This window comes from Schistocerca gregaria, chromosome 1 (assembly GCF_023897955.1).
Source record: "Schistocerca gregaria isolate iqSchGreg1 chromosome 1, iqSchGreg1.2, whole genome shotgun sequence".
In the NCBI taxonomy this organism is placed as follows: Eukaryota; Metazoa; Arthropoda; class Insecta; order Orthoptera; family Acrididae; genus Schistocerca; species Schistocerca gregaria.
In genome coordinates this window covers 877,765,664-877,781,979 of record NC_064920.1, presented here as the reverse complement: position 1 = coordinate 877,781,979, position 16,316 = coordinate 877,765,664, and the positions used below count along the sequence as shown (strand labels likewise).

The following is a 16,316-nucleotide window of genomic DNA, read 5'->3' as shown; positions in this document are numbered from 1 at the left end:
TTGATAACACAAGGAAATTCTTGATGCGGGTAAAGTTCTTCGTTGGCGTATGATGAACTTGACAGGAATCACAGGATAGAGGGCCTATTTTCAAAGAGAGAGTGACCATTGGCGAAATCGCACGTGACTGGCTGATCAACTGCAACACTATTTTTTCTACGGGTCTCTCTCGATTCGTATGTTGGCAGTGCTATCTGGAGTTGGATTATTGTTTTGAAGACTTTTGGGAAACAGTTTCGGTCTATATAGAATACTACGTCTACGGATTATTTGTCTTGGGAATAAAAACATCGACTTCGAATAATTCTGGGCACTATTATTTACAAAACATTTCGCCTATTTGTCATGGTGTCGTGTGCTGTTCACTAAGTAGCATTCACGAATTTATTGCGTGCTGTCGACAGTTCGATTCTCGCCGTCACCGAATTACTTTTTTAAAATTTATTTCGAATTGTATTTATCGAAGTGATTTGTCAGTTAACAAATCCTGGATCACAATCTTTTTATATTTAAATACTAGACGCATGAAAATGAGAGTACCCTAATAAGAAGTTTCATTTTCGAAAATCAGCTCCCGTGAAACTGTTTCACCTTGTTTTCAGTTTTCAACGTTTCTGTATATTATTCCAAAAGTATTAAAATGGTTCACCGGCCGTTGTGGCTCAAATGGCTCTGAGCACTATGGGACTCAACTTCTGAGGTCATCCGAAGACCAGTATCAGCTGCAAAGCGATTTAGAAAAGATTGCTGTATGGTGTGTCAGGTGGCAGTTGACGCTAAATAACGAAAAGTGTGAGATGATCCACATGAGTTCCAAAAGAAATCCGTTGGAATTCGATTACTCGATAAATAGTACAATTCTCAAGGCTGTCAATTCAACTAAGTACCTGGGTGTTAAAATTATGAACAACTTCAGTTGGAAAGGCCACATAGACAATATTGTGGGGAAGGCGAGCCAAAGGTTGCGTTTCATTGGCAGCAAACTTAGAAGATGCAACAAGTCTACTTTAGAGACAGCTTACACTACACTCGTTCGTCCTCTGTTAGAATATTGCTGCGCGGTGTGGGATCCTTACCAGATGGGATTGACGGAGGACATCGAAAGGGTGCAAAAAAGGGCAGCTCGTTTTGTATTATCGCGTTATAGGAGAGAGAGTGTGGAAGATATGATACACGAGTTGGGATGGAAGTCATTACAGCATAGACGTTTTTCGTCGCGGCGAGACCTTTTTACGAAATTTCAGTCACCAACTTTCTCTTCCGAATGCGAAAATACTTTGTTGAGCCCAACCTACATAGTTAGGAATGATCATCAAAATAAAATAAGAGAATTTAGAGCTCGAACAGAAAGGTTTCGGTGTTCGTTTTTCCCGCTCGCTGTTCGGGAGTGGAATAGTAGAGAGATAGTATGATTGTGGTTCGATGAGCCCTCTGCCAAGCACTTAAATGTGAATTGCAGAGTAGTCATGTAGATGTAGATGAGGTCATTAGTCCCCTAGAACTTAGAACTAGTTAAACCTAACTAACCTAAGGACATCACACACATCCATGCCCGAAGCAGGATTCGAATCAGCGACCGTAGCGGACGCGCGGTTCCAGACTGCAGAGCCAGAACCGCACGGCCACTTCGGCCGGCCCGGCGGTTGTGACCGAGCGGCTCTAGACGCTTCAGTCTGGAACCGCGCGACCGCTACGGTCGCTGATTCGAATCCTGCTTCGGGCATGGATGTGTGTGATGTCCTTAGGTTAGTTAGGTTTAAGTAGTTCTAAGTTCTAGGGGACTTATGACCTCAGCAGTTAAGTCCCATAGTGCTCAGAGCCATTTGAACCATTTTTGCTATAATGTGAGTGTCAAATCCAAGTGTTGCGGTAGTTAACAGGCGACAGTGTTTCCCGCTCGAATTCTGGTAGAAAATGGCGGTTACTTGTACATATTATCTATGCTCCAAAGAGCATTGCCCACTCTATGTCTGGCTCTCTGTCAGAGGGAACCGATTTGAGTTGCGTGCTTGCCCTTGCTGGAGTCCGATTATGCGGCACCATCCAAAGAGGAATGCATAGAGGAAATGTGCAAGAACGTATTGAGTTTAAGTAGTTCTAAGTCTAGGGGACTGATGACTTCAGATGTTAAGTCCTATAGTGCTCAGAGCCATTTGAACCATTTGAACTCATATCGAAAAAAAGAACTGCAATTATATTATTCGGCAATTTGTATTTCTTGTAGATGCCCCGCACAGCGGTTTTTCGCTTTCATGTTATTTACATTAAATTAAGCTGTCGCAAATCACCTGAATTCACTTTTTATGAGGGGTAAATGAGATATTATGCGTATTTGTGTGTGTGATTGATTCGCGAGCCTACAGAAAGAATATAGAGACGAAAGGAGAGGAAGTTATTGATTAAAGACTGAAATGAGGTTTGATGCAGTAGTATTTAGAAATAGGGCTGTTGCGTTCTATAAGCCGAAAAAGAGATCTGTACTGTGAGAAGCCAAATGTTATTCTCCACTGAATTTTCATTTGGGTTACATGAGGTTAGTATCTCCCACTAACATTCTATTTTGTTTGGGCAGTTTATACTACATTAGTATGTGTTTATTTTTTGAGTTATATACTGTTTCTAATTTATGACACTGGTGCATCTGCCTGCGCGGCACTCATAGCGAGCTGGCCGCTGTGACCGAGCGGTTCTAGGGGCTTCAGTTCGGAACCGCGCTGCTGCTACGGTCGCAGATTCGAATCCTGCCTCGGGCACGGATGTGTGTGATGTCCTTAGGTTAGTTATGTTTAAGTAGTTCTAAGTCTAGGGGACTGATGACTTCAGATGTTAACTCCTATAGTGCTCAGAGCCATTTGAACCATTTGAACTCATAGCGAAAAAAAGAACTGCAGTTATATTGTTCGGCAATTTGTATTTCTTGTAGATGCCCCGCACAGCGGTTTTTCGCTTTCATGTTATTTACATTAAATTAAGCTGTCGCAAATCACCTGAATTCACTTTTTATGAGGGGTAAATCACATATTATGCGTATTTGTGTGTGTGTATGTGGCAAAAAGGTATCATTTGCTAGTTGCGCACCAAACGAAGTACGCAGCTTTTCACTAAAACATTAATTTGCTGCTTCGCCGACTGAGAAGCTCCCATAACTGGTCGCGTTATATCTTACAAGATCTGCTTGAATGTAGAAATCCTGAGGACTTCCACTGAAATGAAGTCAGAGAAACGGTTGAGCAACAATAACTGCCAGTGATTTTAAGGATAGCTTCTAAGGATTGCCATGAAACATTGATGTTACTAAATTACGGTAGAACCACAAAATAGGGCAACAGCACGAATAAATGTAAAATCTGAGTCCGTTAATATCACTAGTTGTACTTTACTGCTGACCAATGACGATATAATCTATCTGCGTCGTTCTCTGCATGGCAGCAAAGTTATAAAGAGACAGCTGAAACAGCCAGCTTGTTCGCATAGCATCAAGCAATCAGTTACTAGTGGATCTGCTATGGTAAAGGCACATCGTTCGGAGACAGACATGGTCATGCCGTTAACTGCTTTCCGTTGTTCATTTAATGTGACAACAATTTCTTACCATAGTTTGGAAGTCCTAATGTACAATGACGTACCGTTAAGACCTCCGATCTGAGTCATTGGCTGTTACTGCTCTTGGGCAATCAAAGTGATTTTAAGGGGGCCGCATTCCAACCATGATCAACCTTTTTTACGGTATCTTTTGTTGTTATTAATTCCTGCACGATAAAGTTTTCGTGAAGATGTATGTGCGGCGACCGGCCTGCTTTCTATGTAGCACAAGTGGAAGCGTTTGCTGTGAGCTCGCCAACATTTACATTGGACTGCCGATGGGTGAAGGTCCGTTCTCTTTACGAACGAGTCTCAGTTTAGATTGCTAAGCGACAGCGTACGTGCGTGGATTTACAAGAAACCGGAACCCGCTACCATCCATTAAACATCTGTGAAAGGAATGTCTTCGGACGATGTAGTGTCTGCGTTTGGGATGGTGTGTCCTTAATTGGAAGTAGAGCTACGTTTATTTCCACGTGTTCTGTGGCTGTGTTTTATACAGAAGGAATTTTCGATGCTTAGATACGTTCCTAACGCCGGTTCCATAATTGGAGATTTATTCCACATGACGACTGCACCCGACCACAAAGAACTCTTACAGCGAATGATTATCTTCGACAGCAAGCAGTGCAGTGCACGGGGTGGCTAGCTCTATCTCCAAACGTGAATCACATAGAAGAAGGATCGGGGATTTGAGTTTAACATTCTATCGAGGGAGAAGGCATTAGAGAGAGGGAGCGCACACAAGAACTGGCTAAGAATCTTGAAGAAAATCGGCTGTGCCCTTCCTACCCGGCGTTTACCCTGAGCGGTTTAGGGAAATTACGGGAAAGCTAGATATGGATGTCGAATGTCGTACCAGTGCACCATTCGCTCGGGATAAATCACGTAGAGCTCCGGAAACATGTTGCTGCTTATATGCTTCCTGTCCATACCCTTATCTCATCGACAACAGAGAAAGAAACATTGTTTCAGTTCCTGTGTGTTGTCATTAAGGCCACAGAACATTGCAGTATGTGCTGCTGTTCTGCTCCGAGTAATACCACTCCTTACTGACGTTATTTGCGAGAAATTTTTTTGGATTTTTCCTTTTCGTTCATTTCAAGCATGTTCTGAGTCCGAAGGAGAATTTTTATTTTTTTATTTTTCAGAAAATTGACTTGTTACACATTGATGAATTGTCTGTTGACTCTTGTCTCGGGGCCTTTGGCCGATGTTTGATTCACGATCTTCCTGCACGGTGACTTAAAGACCATTTACAGATAGTCCAAGAAGATCAAAGGATGTCGCAGATCGAGAAAGGACGAACGGAACGCACTCGCAGTGTCGGGAATACATCGCATATGGTTTACATATGGAAGAGTTTATGTCGTTGGAATCGCTAGACTATCCATTATTACCAGGATCACCGAACATGAACGGTATTGCAATTGGGATAGATGGAGAAAACGGCCGTGGCGGAGGACGCGCTGCATTAGACCGACCACATAAAAAATCGCTAAAACACAGGTTCTCGCTTTGGATAACACCTATCACGCCTGCTTGTTCAGGTACACCATACAATTTCTTCAAAGAAAGAAGGAAGTATCAAGGGATTCCTGTGCTGAAGAGAACGACAGTTGCTGGTAACAAGGGTAGAAAACCACAGCGGTAATAGCCAGCGAAAAAACCTCCGATGATTCCACGAGAGATTCGTGTAACCCAAGGCCGCAGGCTCTACTCCGGTCCGCCACCACCGATGGAGGTTGAACCTTTTACGGCAAGAAAAAAGGAATAAAAGTGAGATAGTGTTAATACTTTCATCCTTCTTTACCTCCTCTGCATTACTGCAGATGACGTGTCACTGATCACATTTGTACTGTGCATGCAGTACACGTGAGGTGCCTAGTTGTTTCCACTGCCCTGTGTGGAATACATAAGTTCTTGTACACTTCACTAACTTGCTGTCTTCATGATGATGATGTCCCCAGCGCAGAAAACAGCACGCAGGTCGTGGATTCTTTTTATTGAGGCTGAAATTAACTTCGCAAGGAACTGGTGCTACGAATAAACTATAACTCTTTTACGATGCCACTCGCGTTTTTGTTTGTATAGGCACGAGAAACTATTCTTTATCACAACGTATTGAACATATCTTTCCACAGTCATTATATCTGGCTAAAATAACATGAAATACATCCTGCCACAGACAAAGGTCTGCCTACTGGAACCGCCAGAACTGGAGAATAAAATTACATTAATCAAATACTACTATTACAGACAACATGTCTGGACCTAGCGATGGTCGGAACTGTAGTAAACAAAATTGCATGAAACAAAGACTGCTATAACAGACAACATGTCTGTCTACTGCAACGGTCAGGACTGTGAGAGCCGGACTGCCCGAGACACTTCGAGCGCCAAGCCAGCAAGGCGTGAACCGAACGCCACCGAAGTGCATCGGAAGTAATACCGTCAGTCTTTCGTTTTAGTAATACTTTGATTTTAATCATTTTGAAATGACTGTTTCATAGCTGGCTGTTGAGAGATGTTTATTTAAAAAACTGAAGTAATTTGGATGACAGGTTAAATTGATAATAGCAACTAAAGTTTAACGTTTTGGCGCCCTACCGGCGAACACAGCAGCCAATCACAGAGCAGCAGCATCATGCAGGTCGTCTTTCTCACGGGAATGGTACCGAATCTAACATCTGTCACCGGTACCTCATCCCACATTAAATCATCTCTATCTTTCTTGCATCTCCACTGCCCTGGGAATAGCTTCCTGGAGCCTAATATGATGGCTGAATAAGCCAGAAATAGTACACTTTGACAATGCCAGTTATACGTGCTGACGGAACGTCAGGAAAATCGTCAAACAAACGACGAACGCAGATCTCGAGACAGACACCAACAGATAATTCGTTAACAAGCGGTCACAAAAGGCTCATAAAATTTTATCGTACATTATTTACGTATTGTAATATGTTCCACATTTGATTTTGCTGATTTTTGGAAATAAGTCTATAAATTGCTTCAAAGACCTCTTAATTTAGTGAGGCATCGCCAGAACGACGAGCTATATTGCTTAAACCGTAATGTCATAATACATTCATGAACTACGTCACCCACACATTTTTCAAGAGCAGGCCAACAGACCACAATAATCCAGTAGATTACTAATCTATACTTACCTCTCTTAGTAACCTGAAACTTACTGAAACGGGCGTTTCTCAAATAAAAATGAAAGTAGTAAACACGTCTGTGAAAACGAAATCAGCTAGCACTGTCAATAGCCTTGTAAACAGGCGAAGTCGAAAAATAACTATCGGCAACTGAGCAAATTTAAGAATCCAGAGAAGTTAATACAAAACCATTTACGATCCTCGAAATACCTGCAGTAGCATGTGTCAGTGGCTAATTAGTATAGTCCCACACCTTACCATTGGCAAAACTCACGAAATAAATCAACAACGGACTCCATCTAACTGCAGTTTGATGCAACACCATTCTGTAAAACTCCTACAAGGATTCTGGTATTTAAAGTTCGTCATTTCGTCGCTGTAATATTCCAGTCAACACCTAATACACCATCTTTCATTGACATATATTTATTGAACGATTCGTCAAAAGCCGGCCAGAGTGGCAGAGCGGTTCTAAGCGCTACAGTCTGGAAACCGCGCGACCGCTACGGTCGCAGGTTCGAATCATGCCTTGGGCATGCGTATGTGTTAGGTTTAAGTAGTTCTAAGTTCTAGGGGACTGATGACCTCAGAAGTTAAGTCCCATAGTGCTCAGAGCCGTTTTTGATTCGTCAAAAGGCTGTAACGCGTAATTTGCCTTTAGCAGTAGTTTTCATTAAACGAATGGTCAACATGTGTTTCATGTGAATAGGAATGGTAATAACAAATAGTTATTAACGAGAGTCCAGCATACTCTGCTTTACCAATGGAGACAAGTACAGGACCAACTTGTCTGTTGTACATGGCAAATAGTCACATTCGTCGGGTTAGTGGGATTAAGTGGTGCATGGCTGTGGATATTCACACTCGTGTGGCAGTAGCGGCACATGGTCAAGTACAAATCCAAAATGAACAAGCTTTATACCAATGAAAAAAAGGAAGTTTCAAAGTTTTTGGCGGGCGGCGGCGGGCGGGAGGTGACGGTTTCAGAAGCGGCCGACAGAGCTCGCGCGGTAATAGGGCCGTCATTCCGTTTCACTGTCAGTTGTGAGTGAGATGGCGGCTGTGGGCCACAAGGTTTCCTGCGTTCTTGAGTTCGCGAAAAGTGAGTCGCAAATTGCAGTGCAGCGGGCATTGCGTACCTCATTCGGCATTCACCCACCAACTCTCAAAAGCATTCGCCGTTACTTTAAGCAATTTAGACAAACTGGGAGTGTGTGCAAAGGAAAAAGCACAGGCCGATCGCGTGTGTCGGAGGATGATGTCCGAGGGATTCAAGAAAGTTTTGTGCGCAGTCCCAGTAAGACTGCCAATAGAGCCTGTCGAGAACTTAGAATACCCCAACCAACTGTATGGAAAGTTCTGAGACAGCTTTTGCTGTACAATCCCTTCCGTTTACAATATGTGCAGGCTCTCAACGCCAATGACAAAGAGAAGTGTCTCGCATTTTGTGGTTATTTGCTAGCAAAGATGGAGGGTGCGCATTTCTACAGCGTGTAATTTTTAGCGATGAAGCGATGTTCCACATTAGTGCAAAAGTCAACAGACACAATGTTCGCATCTGGCGTTTGGAAGACCCACATTCACCATTGCAACAAGAAAGAGACTCATCAAAGATCAACGTGTTCTGTGCCGTATCCTGTACAAAGGTTTATGGATCATTTTTCTTTGCGGAAAGAACTGTAAGGGGAATCATGTACCTGGAATGTTGGAACAATGGCTGCTCCCTCAAGTTATGGAAGATTCCCAGGACTTCATTTTCCAACAGGATGAAACTTCGGCCCATTGGCACCGTGATGTACGAGGCGTTTTGAATGACTCCCTTCCCCGGCGCCGGATCGGTCGCAGGGGGCTTAAGGACCTGACTCGGCACTTCTGTCCATCAAGATCTCCTGATCTCACACTCTGCGACTATTTCTTACGGGGTTATGTGAAGGAAGCTGTTTACGTCCCACCTCTACCAGCATTCTGAACGATATGCGGAACCGGATCACTGCTCCCGTGCACTCAGCAACAGCGGATACATTTTTGCGTGTGCAGAACGAGTTTGGCTACCGGTCAATGATTGCCTTGCAACGAACCGTGACCACATTGGACATTTATAACATTTATCACATTTATAATTATTAAATAGTTGTTAAAACTAATTACAAATGATTCAATTTAATAAACTAATATCAAACATCACAAAAAAACTTTGAAACTTGTTTTTGTTTCATAGGTATAAAGCTTGTTCATTTTGGATTTGTACTGGAATGAAAGCGATGTTTTGGAAATTGGTCCATAATTTAGAATAGCCCTGCGTTTAACATTTCAGAAATAGTCATGGATTGATTTAACTGTTTTGCGCATTAAAAAAACTTGATATTACATGGACTGTATATCACGTGGTGAAGTTGATTTCACGTACTCTGCCTGCTGACTCTGATTTGAGGCAAGAGATTTACAGTTACTACAAGATTTAATTTCGGCTGATAAGCATAAGGGAAATAAATATGACGCACTACTGGTCAACATAAAAGTCAACAACACGAACGATATCTAGAGGATACTAACTTCATTTATTTACTTCAGTTTCTTGCTAAACTTACTGCTCATCGTATGGTTGTTCAGAATCGAACACAAAAACAGCAGTTTTATACCGCACACCACGATGCCAACATTAAAAACGAGACAACTGCAGATCGTTTCTAGTTATCTCGCTGTTTCAAGTATCCCCATTTTACGGTACTGTTTTTTACATTGCGTTCAGAAGACGCAAAACACTATGATGTGATTTGATCCGATTCTAAATTCCAAAATCAATTGTGAATTACGTACACAACACACGTAACGTCATTGGCTACGTATGTACACAGTCGCAACCTTCACAGAAAATATGCAAAGCACATCCCTTGATTTATTTATTTTTACCCAATGAGCCAAAGTTCAAACACTTCACGATACGTATAATAAGCATAAACGTACTAAGTCGTGCAGACGATTGGCTAACAGAACATTTTGGCGTTGCTTCCATTCTCACATCCTTTCTTATAACACATGTGGGAACTTTTCGGGCTCATGCGTTAAATGCAAATGTCTGGCCTCAGATCAGTGTCAATATCCATGACCCACCAGAGAGTCAATATGCACTACTGTGCAGCGCATATAAAACAATGAAATGTAAAGACACAACAGCCGAGTTCTACATAAATGGACATCATGACTACGTACCAAATCCTCTGCTGCCGTAGGAAAAACTACATTTTATGAATAGAAATTATTCCAAAATTTTAAACATGGCTGCGAAAGAGCAACTGTGTAAATATGAAGAGGTTGAATAATCAACCAACGAGTTGCAGACAAAGGTTTATTAACATTTGACCTAGGTTTCGATATTTGTCAGAATATCTTCTTCACAAACAGTGAACCTTATTACATCAGATGTTGGTACATTACATTAGACCAAATTCCGAAATTATTCCGTCATGTGCTGTCCATGAGATTCTCTTTGAACAACATTCATGTAAAATCATATTGCTGATTCGGTAATAGCCTGGTAATGACGTCTATTATCGATGTTTTTGGTACTGTAATAAATATTATTGAAAAAGATTGAAACCAGAGTTACGGCCCATAAATATACCACCATAACTTGTAAAATTCTGTTCTACAAGAACAGTCTTTTGCTCCAAATAAATCTTGATCAATATGGATGTGTGATTGGAAGCGAATATTTTCGATGTAATAATTGAAAGTTAGTAGATGTCCTGTATAATGAACACTTAACAACCGTCTTTGGAGTACGTTCTGCTCTTCACCTACGTAAATCAACAAGAAATGCTAGGAAGCATTTCTCATTTTCTTAATCTATTACAAATGTTGCACAACACATTCATGAAATACACGAAGTACTTTCAAAAAGATGGGCCTTACAAAAGAAAAAAGAAATCTTCCATTTCTTTCAACTGTTTTCCGGCTTTTTCGCATTTTACAATAATTTTAAAATAATCATTTACGGCCTGCAGTTAAATTGAATTACTCAACTAATAGAATTAATTAATAAATAGTTTAATTACACGTAGATGCTTATTAAATTTATTTTTGGTCCAACGGTTGGCAATGGATGTTTTCCTAATACGTATTCGGAAATGTTGGCTTTGAAACACGGAACGATGTTTACAGCATTGATAATTACTCTGAAAAATTTCATTATGATGGTTATTATGTGGCTTCCATAACGTGATAGTGCTTCAAGATGTTTACGTACCTATGATTGTGCAGATAAATTTGCAGTCGTGATGCAGACAATTGTTGCTGGATGTACGCCGCAACGCATGAGGGAGACACAGAGATGTCTGCCTCAATTACTCAGATAAACTGACATAATTGCTCCTCTGAGGTGATGAGCGACGCCCTAATTGCAGTTCAGTTTTAATTGCTACTGCCGCAGCGTACTGTCTCGCTCCACTAGCGCCTCAGACAACACGCTACAGCAGAGAGTAATTGTTGCCTACTGTCACTCTGCATTTCATTATCGGAGATAAACCACTTGCTCTAAACGCGTCGAGCTGGCATCCTTCTCACCTCTGTGATACATTAAATTCGACGAAGCTTGAAATACGAGTATAATGCTTTCGTGTCAGTTTTGTACAGAATACTTCCTATGCAATGAAAATAATTATTTATATTCTAGCATTTCAAAAAAATCTGAAGTTAATTTTTGATTGTTTTCTATCTATCTTAATTTTGAACAAGTCATTACTAACGTCGCCATATAACGTTTTTAACTACATGAGTACTTACAGTTTATAAGATAGCCTGTCGATGTTCAAGAGGGGAGATACCGGCACAGTCGTCTTGTTTGCTATTTCACAACAGATCATTACGGGCTGCATTCTATGTTCCACACAGGTCTGATGTGTTTTTGATTTGGTTGAAGCATCGTTATCTAGGTGGCAAAGCAACCGAAGTATGAAAATGAATTTATTTTCTTCATTTTATTTTCTGATGGGTCAAGAATATTCCGTGTTGTTTGTGCAGGAAATTTAATTTCAGCTTCGTTTAATAACTGTCTCTCTTTTCTTAAAAAAACGCATGATATTGTTGTTAGATTTTTGTAGGTACGTCAAATGTTAGAACTGCTGTAAATGCTCAGCAAAGCCGCGAGTAATGAGTATAATGAGCGGGGGTACCATGAATATAGTGCGGGACAATAAGTTGCGAATGTGGGTCTCACGGGAGGCGTGCCAGAGATAATTCCCTGCAGTCTCACTAGCTTCTGTGCCCTCGGTGGCTCAGATGGATAGTGCGTCTGCCATGTAAGCATCAGACCCCGGGTTTGAGTCCCGGTCGGGGCACATATTTTCAACTGTCCCCGTTGACTTATATCAACGCCTGTCTGCAGCTAGGGGTATTCATTTCATTGTAATTTATTATGTTTACTTTGAAGTTTACATTGGAAAATTTACTGTACTGAATTACAAATCTTTTGGGGCTGTTTTATAGCAATTTATAAAAGCTTTTCCTTTATTATTTTTATTGATTCGTTGATTCATACATTTACTCATTTGCTTGTACTTCATTTGCTTCTACTTTATGAGACTATCGTAATACCCGTGTGCTCGAACCGATACTGACTAAAATTTCATTATTTGCTACTTAATTTTCATAATATTTTGTTTTCTTTGAAGTTTCACGAGATTTGTTTTCCTGTGCATATACTTTGCGTTAACGCTAATAGTCTTCCATTCGGAAACCCTCTTGAATACCTCACAGAAAAAAGCCAGATCCGTTGTCTGTATTTCACATGCTCATTTTGACTAAGGTTTATTCAGCTACTGTTTTAATTTTCTTTTGTCGTAACTTTGCATCTATTTTAATGTCCTGTTGTAACTTTGCATGTTTTCAAAATAGTTATAATTTTAATAGTGTTATTGTAGAAACAAATTTTGTCATGGTTCCAAGCCTTGGTTAGTCAACTAGTGCATTTCGTGTGCAAAATGAAACTATTTTTATAGGGAAAACTGTTTAAGTGTTTGTTTATGATCTTGTGGAAAAATCCAGTGTGTGGAATTACGTAAATGGTAACTATGACTGACGCACGTTTAACTTTAATATATCAGAAGAAACATATTCTGAAAATTTAAAGAAAAAATCGTAACCATAATTGCTATTAAAAAGAAGTAACAATTACTTTTCGGCATGAAATTCTACTTATTGATAGGAGGTACCTGTGTGCTGTATCCAGACTCTAACAAGAACCATTGCCCAGACTGATTTATCCAGCCACGTTTCACACGTTGATGCTGACAGTATCGCATTCCTACTTTTCGAGCTCTCGTAAAGCTCTACTGATTTATTACTGTACGAAATCACTTGGGAGACACGATATGGGCAAGAACTGTTCCACCGGAGCATATACTTTGTTTTACGTATTATACTGGTACTCGAACCAGGATTATTAACTCTATATTCGTGTACATTGCTCTTACCGAGTGCGGTGTCCAGAGAGGTTTCGCTAATATAGTCTGTTAACAGGATTCTTCTGTTTTCCAAATTCCACAGGCGTTCTCCCTCATGCCTTGCTAGACTAGCACACTTGGGAGAATGCTTAATCGCGGAGAACGTCTTAGCTTCAGGCCATCGGTTGTTACAAGCACCAGTTTTTAATTTTTCAGGAAAATGTACTTTGTAACAAAAAACACAAATAGATTAAAATTTGTGCTCGACCGAGCTTTGGGTCGGGACGCTCTCCGTTCATGGGTAACTGTCTATCAGGTTGAAACATCAATCTGAGGAAAGAGACTCAATTTTAATGTGTCTTGAAGTTTGAACAGCCTGTTAGTTCCGCTTTTTTTTTTTTTTTTTTTTTTTTTTTTTGTTAACCGATGGAGAATTGGTAAATTCAGTTACAGTGCTTTTTTATTGTTCGGTTTCAGAAGTTATACGTTTTTCTCTGCTTTGTTTACATGTACTCGAGCGGTCCCGAAACGTCAGTTGTATATCATTTCATACTAACGGCGAACTTAACAATCTCCAATGCTCTCGAATTTCTGCGAGAGATTTCCTTGTATATAATGGACTCTTGATTTAAAAAATCTTGAATTTCTGCGGGAGATTTCCTTGTATATAATGGACTCTTGATTAAAAATCTTGACGAAACTCATGAAAGCATCTAGTAGGCTACGATCTAACCATGACTGGTTTCATGGCCCTTTAACGTTGAGAACAACAATTGTAACGGAGTACGTTTACGAACTAGAAGATTAAAAACGGAAAGAATCTCTAAAATGCCATCATTTTGTAATAGTTTATTACGTTTATGGGTAACTGATTTATTTTTTTGTTATTTTTATCCATTCATCCCCCGGAGCTATGACACATGGCTGTGGAACCCATAATTACATTTCGTCGATGGTTTTCGATGTTGCGTATCTATAGTCACCAATTTTCAATTGCATCTATCGCAAAGAGCAAGTGACAGTTCGTTACGTGAGAGCCATACTTGAGACACGTTTTTCACAGCTTGCACACTGATGCTGTGTTATAGTATGCGGCGCTCTGCTGTTATTGGGGACGAAGTGTTGAGAGGCACCTCTTCTACTGGACAAGGAATTGAACAATTACAGATTATGTTGTGCTGAAACGTGAGTATATTTCTCTCAGTTCATCCTGGATGGAACTTTAACCATTTATTCCATTCCAGCTGCAGCTATCCAACCCCCCACACCCAAACTTGTCCTTCAACTTTGTGCTTTGATAACAATATGAATTGGAGAGTACTGAGTGCTGGCGGGTCCCCACAAAGACAACCTGTCATCTTTGTTCGAACAAAAACCTTTTCTTGTCGGACCATACCATCAATACCCAGGTGTGTTAACAGGCTGCGCTTCTTCATGACGGGATGTAATCACTACTTTTCTTGCAAGATTGTAGTAATGGAAGCTAGCAACATGAAGGTATCGTGTACAGTAATTGCACTCACCGGCACACTGAGACTTTTCCTCACTTGGTAGGTTACAAGAATGAATCAATACTGGCATCTAAAATCTTGGTCCCTAGTAGTTGCTTTAGGCATTTCCATTTTTGACCAATATTGAAAACTTCTTGTTCTCCTCCTTTTGATATCGTCATATCCAGATTTTCGCCTTGACTGTTGGGGGAGCGTTATTTATGCAACACGAGCCACAGGATGACCACATTTCCACGTACCGAAACCGCCGCCTTTAGCTATTAAAAGAAAGTTTAGGTTTAACGACCCATTGATGGCTGGACCATTAGATCTGTGTGGATGGGGAAGAAATGCGGCCATGGCTTTTCAAAAGAATGGTCCTCGAACTCGACTTATGTGACTTAAGGAAATAACGATGGAACACTTGAAACTCAACCGCCGTCCTTCTAAATTCAAGTCTAATACCTTACCACTGACAACTCTTGCTGTCTTTCATCAGAGAAGTAAGGTGTGGTTCGAAAAGAACTTCTCGCCATTACTTATTAGCTTGTCTTTGTATAGATATTGATGTAAGTCACAAGAAATACTCGAGGATATCTCTTGCTGCAGTACCGGAGACAGTGAATGTACGTGGGACACGTTTGTTGAGAAATTTGAACGGAATCATGAGATGTCCAGAATTACGATAATTGCTGGTTGTAGCCGAAAGATACTTTTCACCATTGCGATAGACCTGAATGAAACTGGACAGTCGTTATGTGGGTCACTTCTGCTACTCTTATAGTCCTATGTGTCCTTCCAATCACTGGGCACAATTTTATGTTCATAAGATCTATGAGGGTGAGTCAAATGAGAACATTAAATATATTTTTAAATATTATGTACTGTGCAGAAGTGGTACAAAGCTGTATCAATTTGCAGCATAATCTCCCCCACGCTCAATGCAAATCCTCCATCACTTACAAAGTGCATAAATTCCTTTAGAAAAAAATTGTTTTGGTAGTCCGCGTAACCACTCATTCACCGCGTGGCGTACCTCTTCATCAGAACGGAACTTCTTTCCTCCCATTGCGTCTTTGAATAGTCCAAACATATGGAAATCACTTGGGGCAAGGTCTGTTAAGGATGGTGGATGAGAAAGACACTCAAAGTGCGCGTCTGTGATTGTTGCAACTGTTGTACGGGCAGTGTGGGGCCTTGCATTGTCATGTTGCAAAAGGACACCTGCTGACAGTAATCCACGTCGCTTTGATTTGATTGCAGGCCGCAGATGATTTTTTAGGTGATTTGTGTATGATGCACTGGTGACAGTGGTCCCTCTAGGAATGTAATGCTCCAAAATGACGCCTTTTTCTTTCTAAAAGAGGGTCAGCATAACCTTACCTGCTAAAGGTTCTGTTCGAAACTTCTTTGGTTCTGGTGATGAGGAATGGCGCCATTTCTTGCTCGCTCTCTTCGTTTCCGGTTGGTGGAAGTGAACCCAGGTTTCGTCCCCAGTAACGATCTTGCAAGGAAGCCATCATCTTCTCGTTCAAAGCTCCGAAGAAGTTCTTCACAAGCATCAACACGTCGTTCTGTCATTTCTGGCACCCATCTTACAGACACTTTGTGAAACTGGAGCACATCACGCCCATGACCCA

General features: G+C 40.9%; 1 protein-coding gene across 1 annotated transcript in view; it reads right to left on the bottom strand.

The window, feature by feature from the left end:
• Window positions 1-11,197, bottom strand: part of LOC126273339 (SAM and SH3 domain-containing protein 1-like) — a 1,103,988-nt gene extending 1,092,791 nt beyond the window's left edge. The window contains exon 1 of the mRNA XM_049976889.1: window positions 10,993-11,197. The gene's annotated coding sequence lies outside the window, so the exon portion shown is untranslated. The remainder of the gene's footprint in view (window positions 1-10,992) is intronic.
• Window positions 11,198-16,316: the final 5,119 nt, after the last annotated feature.